Source organism: Herpailurus yagouaroundi, unplaced genomic scaffold, assembly GCF_014898765.1.
Source record: "Herpailurus yagouaroundi ecotype Mexico unplaced genomic scaffold, PumYag 139, whole genome shotgun sequence".
Taxonomy (NCBI): Eukaryota; Metazoa; Chordata; class Mammalia; order Carnivora; family Felidae; genus Herpailurus; species Herpailurus yagouaroundi.
The window spans coordinates 67,334,940-67,342,715 of NW_024412394.1; positions in this window are offsets into that span (position 1 = coordinate 67,334,940).

The window sequence follows — 7,776 nt, forward strand, 5'->3', positions numbered from 1 at the left end:
TCACTGCTTCTGTGCAGTCTAGCAAAGCATGGGCCCTATGGGTAGGAAAGAAATTTGTTCTGCAGGTGCTTAAGACATTTTGTTTTGTGTGTGTGTGTGTGTTGTGTGTGTGTGTGTGTGTAATTTTAATTTCAATTTTTTTTTAATTTTTAACTTTTAAAATTTTTTTGAGAGATAGAGTGTGCATGTACATGTGGGAGAGGGACAGAGGAAGAGGGGGGAGAGAGAATCCCAAGCAGGTTCCATGCCCAACGCAGAGCCATGAGATCATGACCTTAACTGAAATCAAGAGTCAGACACTTAGCCAACTGAGCCACCCAGGCGCCTCTGGGTAGTTTTTAAATTCATAAAGATATGAGATTTATGAGAGAAAAACTGTGTGCATGTCAAATCTGAACATCAACATTCAACAGCACTGAAAAAATTAAAAATTGATATACTATCAATGTGGTGCTCTTTAAAGTTATGTCATTTTACTGAGCGTTAGACCTGATAGAATATCTTTAAATGAGTGAGTGGGTGAAATATATAAATACCTTACCTGGAGGGGCGCCTGGGTGGCTCGGTTGGTTAAGCATCCAACTTCAGCTCAGGTCATGATCTCACAGTTTGTGAGTTCGAGTCCCGCATCAGGCTCTACGCTGACAGCTTAGAGCCTGGAGCCTGCTTCAGATTCTGTCTGTCTGTCTCTCTCTCTGTCTCTCTCTGCCCTTCCCCTGCTTGCACTCTGTCTCTCTCCCTCAAAATAAATAAACATTAAAAAATTAAAAAAAAAATACCTTACCTGGAAAATAGCTTCATTAAATAAAGTACTACTAAGAGGCTGTATTTCTGTGACTTTTGATATCCTCTTCAATGTATTTCTTTGTAGCCATATCAGCTCTGGGTTATGGTTAGAACATAGGGAGAAATGCCATAGGGAAGTGAACACTGGAATGATGTTCATTATAATGGGATTCTACCTACTTGTAAAAGTTTATTCATTACAAATTATTAAAGTTGCTTAAATAAAGAGATCTTAAAAGGAAGACTGTAAAATGAACAGACCTTCTAGTCATAGCTAAAATAATACACTGTTGACCTAATTTTAGTTGGTCTGATTAAGTAAATTTTAGGATAAGTTCAGAAATCATTGAAAGGTATTTTTTTGGTTAGTTTTCTTTGAAGTTAAATGTACATTGACTTGTATTTCTTAGAAAAATCTATTACTGAACTAGTACAGAATGTGAATCATTTCTTGTCTGAAATATAAGATTGATGTTTACAGAGCAGTTGTCCAGAATCTTCTTGCTGAACTGGAAAGTATTTCACTGTTTTTCACTGTAGGTCCTTTCAACTTTACAAATGTGTTATTTAAAACATAAATCATATTGGTACACAGGAAACCCATTTAAAATTAAATTTAAAAACACTCCTGAGAATTCCATGGAACATTTCTGGTTTTATAGTTTATAATTTCTAGCAAAAGAAAAATGTTTAATACCTTAAAAATATCTTTTCAGAGACAGCCAAATCTAAAATATGTAATACATATGAGAGAATAATGCTATTAATATCTTAACTATTGAATGCTTGAACACAACATAAAAAGCATCATTATCTTTGCTTTTCCCAAAATAAACTGAGCTAACAAATTTAAAGCTGGGAAATTCAGTACCAGAGTTAAAATAAGTTATTTTTAGGTATGGAATTTCTACTTTTACTTTAATCTCAAAACTAAATGGTATGTTAAAAACTTATTCTATATTTTTATGTATATAACTTATCTGCTTGAGAATTTATATCAGTTAATACATATCTTGATTCTCACTTATGATATGAGCACTGAGCTAAATTTTCAGATAAAGTACTTTTCTTTTTTTTTTTTTTTTTTTTCCAACGTTTATCCACTTTTGGGACAGAGAGAGACAGAGCATGAACGGGGGAGGGGCAGAGAGAGAGGGAGACACAGAATCGGAAACAGGCTCCAGTCTCTGAGCCATCAGCCCAGAGCCCGACGCGGGGCTCGAACTCACGAACCGCGAGATCGTGACCTGGCTGAAGTCGGACGCTTAACCGACTGCGCCACCCAGGCGCCCCAAAGTACTTTTCTTTTTGTTCTTTTATAGCATAGGTTTCAAGTAGATGGAAGGCTGTGCCTTTGGTATTTGGGTAGGATATTTGCCTGTGATTTCAAATTCTCAGAGCAACTTCCTAACATTCCTATGAATGTTCCAGAAAAAGTAGAGTTTCTCTTAACGAGTCTACTAAAATGCTATTGATTCAAACTTCCACCTGCTGAAATAAAACATAAGCCACTTAGAGACTAAAGCATTTAGAAAAGAAAAGGAGTTCATATGCAAAGAAGATCTACAAGGGAGTCCAAGCTTTAGAAGGACAGCCTTAACAAATTAAAAATATGACAAGCATTTAGAGGAAAAAAGCTACCTGCAAACTTACCAAGGTCACCAAGTTTGTATGCACTGTCTTTAAGGTGGAAAACAGAACTTTTTTCACATAATTGCCGTATCCAAAAAGGTCATCGCATATCTTCAGACATTTCCAAAATCAGAGATATAGTTGTTTTAATTAGAGAGTAACTTACAAGAAAGACTCAAGATTTCATTTACTTGAGGAGCAAGAACTAGACAGGGTGATTGTTTGCTGATGTTACTTTATCTCAAGGTTGCAAAGTAAGTTTGCAGGGATTCCCCAAGACCACCTTTGTGTTCAATGATTTCACTAAAACAACACACAGAACTTAGAAAAGCCGTTGTACTCACAGTTTTGGTTTATTACAGCAAGAGAATACAGATTTAAATAAGCAACTGGAAAGGGGACATTGGACAAAGTCCAGGAAACACCAGGCGTGAGCTTCCAGTTGTCCTCTTCCAGTGAAATCATGCAGACAAGCACTTAATTCTCCTCGCAATGATGTGTGGTGATATGCTTGCAATATGGCCAAGCAAGGAAGCTCTTCCAAGCCTTGGTGTTCAGGTTTTTCAGTATGGACTGATCACACAAGCATGGCTGACTGCCCATATGGCCAACCTTCAGTCTCCAGCCCCTCTGTGTAGGTCAAGCTGATACTGCATGGCCTAAGGCCATAGTGGACCATAAATCACATTGTTAGCATGAACTATCCGGGAGGCCTGCGGTCCCTAGGTAAACAAAAACATCATCAGGCAGGATATTCCAAGGCCTTAGAGGTCATCTCCTGGGAGTTGAGTAAAGACCAAACCTTTCTTTGGAATGTGAAAGGTTTGCACAACTTAGACATGTTGTGTTGACCCTTTACACTGTTGTTTCATTTTGTTTTCTACTCTGGAATGTGATGTGCATTGCTTACCCATCTGGTTAAGATGTAAATTTTGCCTCCAAATTTCCTCCTAAAGCATGGCTCTGACCACATAAATTTGTCTACTGATTTTATGATACAGTATCATTACTTTGATATTTTGTGTTATTTGGTCAGTTTTATTATATGGATGTGATAAAAGATGATGCTTAATGCACAGAGACCTTTTTATAATCTGGTTAGTGAAACTAGAGACATGTGATACCACAATTTAGGGGTTAACTTTGGAGACTTTGTAAAGTCTTTAAGGCTGCCATTCCTTTATATGTAAGATACTGCTCCCATAAGCTCTTATACTGAAATCCGAAGCCAAGAGCCATTCAGTTCACCTCAGTGAAGTTGCTTGGAACTTGTTTAGTAATGGGCTTGCCATACCTACTTTAATGGGATTTGAGGTATAGCCACAGACAGTAAAGCAATTTTTAAATTACTACTTGGTAGTAAGGAGAACAGGTTTTGATTGAACTTATGCTAAATAGCTACATGGCTATGAAAAGGAAGGAAACTTAGTAAAGGCATTTTGTATAATATTTAACAATTTTTACCATTTTGTGGTACATTTATATATGATTTTCTCCAGAATCATTATTTTTGTTTTCCTGCCAGTCTCTTACTTATAAATTCCATTAAGTATTTCCAAACATTTTTTTTTTCTGTAATTCTGAAGGGTCAGTTGGAACATAATACCATTTAAGGAATGTTTCTACCAGTTTATATAAGTGTAGCCAATAGATAGATCAAAATAATGTATGTCCCTTAGAAAGAAAGCATTCACAGAATTAACTCATTTAGTCCTAGGTGATAAATTCTTGTTTTTCTGATTTGAGGTGAAGCACTCAATTTCTTGAAGTCATTTGCTTCTGGATTTAAAGAATCCTAGAAATCCTGACTCTATCTTTTGATAGTCTGACAGGTATCTTTTTGTCATGCTGATACCAGTTTACACTGAAAAATCTGTTTCCATGAGTCCGCTCCCTATAGAGTCAACAATTACGAGTATGGTAAAGTGTTTACTGAGGCTTTCATTCTTTTCATGTTTGTTCCAGAAGACTCCGTTTTTGCTCTGTATCTTATCATGGGGACTTGATGAAAAAGCAGAAACTGTCCGTGGATGACAAGACTCAATGGCTTAGGTTAATTTTGTAAAGGCCAACAATACTAGAATAGTGGGGAGTAGAATCTTTTTTCTGAAGTAACACATAATCATTTTATAAGGATTTAGTCAATTATTATCCTGAGAGGATAATTTATGGATTGAGTAGGCATTAAAAAGTCTCCAGGTTCTTTTATCTCAAAATATTTTTAGGATTGTCAACTGCAAATAAAATATTCCTTTAAAAAAATCAATTTGGGGGGTGCCTGGGTGGCTCAGTTAGTTAATGCGTCTGACTCTTGATTTAGGCTCAAGTCATGATTTCATGGTTCATGAGATTGAGCCTCACGTAGGTCTCCATGCTGACAGCACAGAGTCTGCTTAGAATTCTCTCTCTCTCTCTCTCTCTCTCTCTCTCTCTCTCTCTCTCTCAAATAAACTTTAAAAATAAATAAATAAAGTTTAAAAAATAGTTACTGTGCCAATCTTTGTATAGAGACATGAGTATGCTTCTGGCCAACCTGAAAGTTACACAATTGCTAAAAATATCTTTATTTTATATTTATAGTAATACATTTACTTAAATATAGTTAACTTAGTTTAAGCTCCTCTGAACTGCTGTGCAAGTTCTTTTCATATGTAGGACTCAATAAGCAGGATGACTTTTGCAATAGTTTTGAGCTAATAAAAATCTGCAGTATACCAAACATATCTAATGATTTTTAGTATTCCTCCTTTTATAGGATAAATTAGCAAAACTTTGGAGCTGTCTAGCAACTGTTTGGGAAACCCCAAAGAAAATTTTATATAGAAGACACAGTAATAGTTTATTATTCTGAATTTGGGAAATGCCGTATCAAAAAAAGTTATCAGAATATAAAAGATATGATTAAGTGACTAAAGAAGGTTACAGGCAATTTGAAACATTTCTTTCAAAAAAGAACATGTATACCAACATACCTCAGTTTTTCATATATATCTTTTCAACCTACTAATTAATGGTCACTTAAAATATATAAAAATAAAAGGCAAGTGTATGTAAAAACTATGTTTGTTGACCTAGTATTTATTTTGTTCTGTACAAATGACTTGCTTAGATATAATTTATATCCAAAGATTACTAATTAAATAAGTAACTCAGTTTAATATTCATTTAGGAATTAGAAAAGTATCCATAAAGTATAATTATTTAGGCTTTCCATGAGAAAACAAACCTGTCTTGCATAAGTTAGAAGAGTATACAACATCTTAATTCTCACTGTAATTAAATCAGAAAGGAGACATCTAAAACAGCATTATTAAACCAGTCTAATTTGTCCAACTGCATGCTCATTAGGAACATGATTACTTAAGTTTTTCTGTTTTTCATACTAAATATTTAGGAAGTCTTCAAGTTTTGTTTAAAGGTACTAAAGTTTTCTTTCTATTTTTGTCTCTGCTGTCAATTTGCATCTCATTACTTATCTTGTCAACTTGTAAACAAGGCTATTTTTGTAGTAATTTTCCAGTCAGATTGTGGGTTGAGCTAGAAGCACAACTTTAGATTTATTAACACCTTATTTTGGGGCACAAAGCTCTTTTGTACATCTTTACCTGGATTATTCATTTATTTATGCTTTCCTATTTTCTTTTGAGAGGAGAGAAAGTAAAAGTTATACACCCAGAACTTTTTAGATATCTTGCAGGGATCATTAAGCTCTAAGCAAGTCAAAAGCAATCATTCTCTCTCCATCACAAATTCAGGCTTATTTGTAGAATGCTTGTACCATTCAAGCAAAACACAAAGTCTCTACCCTTTGCTCTAAAACCGTTTAAAGCAATTTCAAATTTTATTCATTGTGTATATTTTGTCCTCTCTTACAGTAAATTTGTCTGTTGGAATTAGATATCCTTACATAGTGTGTTCAAATGACAGCTCTTATGGCCTGTTAGTCTCTAATAGTATCCCAAGGGACAGAGAAAGTTTATAATTGTAAATAGACTATTGTAGAAAGCTGTACCTTCCTTTTTGAGGAGGAAAGAAGGCTTTTAGAAAAATACACTAAAAGAACCAACAGCTTGGTTTTATAACATCAGCCACAGATAGATCAAATGTAATCCACGTACAAAATCTCACTGGCTGATGCAGCTCCAGATTTCCAATATCTGCTCTTCACTCCGGTGGGCACGAAAATATTTTTATTTTGATTCGAATCAGAGTGGCACACAACATGAGAACAGCATAGAGGGTTTCACCAGTGGTAAGGCAGCAATGAAATCAATGAGTACTATGGGGAGTAATATGAGCAACTTTCCAACTTACTAGTGAAACCAGTCATCAGTTTGACTAAATCAAGCTCTCAAGACCTAAAGGCAAAGAACGATGTATCTCAATGACAGGAGCTAACAGAATGCTTAAGACAAATGTAAAATACAATCAAATACACTGTCATATGTTACCTCATAAGGACCAGACAGACCATTAAAAACTGTATTACCAACATTGCTGCTGCCAAAAGAGAAATAGTGGTTGTGTACAAATCAGAACTAGCATGAAAACCAGACTTAACCAGGAAACAAAAAACCAAATAGTTATAAAAAAGAAATAGAATCAACTAAATTAAAACCCTATTTCCACAGAAGATTCACCCTAGGACTGGAAAAAGTTATAACTCAAAGAACCGTTAAGTTACAGTTTACTTGGTTCTGGCTGGCGAATATTTACCCCTGGTAGATAAATACATAAAATCTTGGTAGAATCTGTAGAATTGTCAAAGAGATACTCAGAGACAAAGCACTTATTAAGGAAAAGTTTACTTTTAAGAAAATTTTGTAAGAAACTCCCAAGTATAAAAGGACTGGTTCACCAGATAAAAAATACAAGAGTTGGGGGCGGGCGCCAGAGTGGCTCAGTTGGTTAAGCGTCCGACTTTGGCTCAGGTCACGATCTCATGGTTTGTGATTTTGAGTACCACATTAGGCTCTATGCTGACAGCTCAGAGCTTGAAGCCTGCTTTAGATTCTGTGTGTCTCTCTGTGCCCCTCCCCTGCTCACGCTCTGTCTCTCTCTCTAAAATAAATAAATAAAAATATTTTTTTAAATGTTAGGAACAACCCCACAAAATTATCAATACTATTAGCTTGTAGTTAGTCCGCTCATGATAGAAAAGAGCAATTTTCTCAAATGGCTGTCATAGCTACAAAGGTTATCACAAATCAACATTGTAAAAGTTGATAAAATTGTGTTTATGAGGGAGTCGATACTTATAAACAAAACTTAAGGATTCTTTTACTTTGGGACAGTGAACTAGACACAGTGACCCTGTTTTTGTTTCCTTGTTTTGTTTCTCTCAGGGTGCAAGTTGTT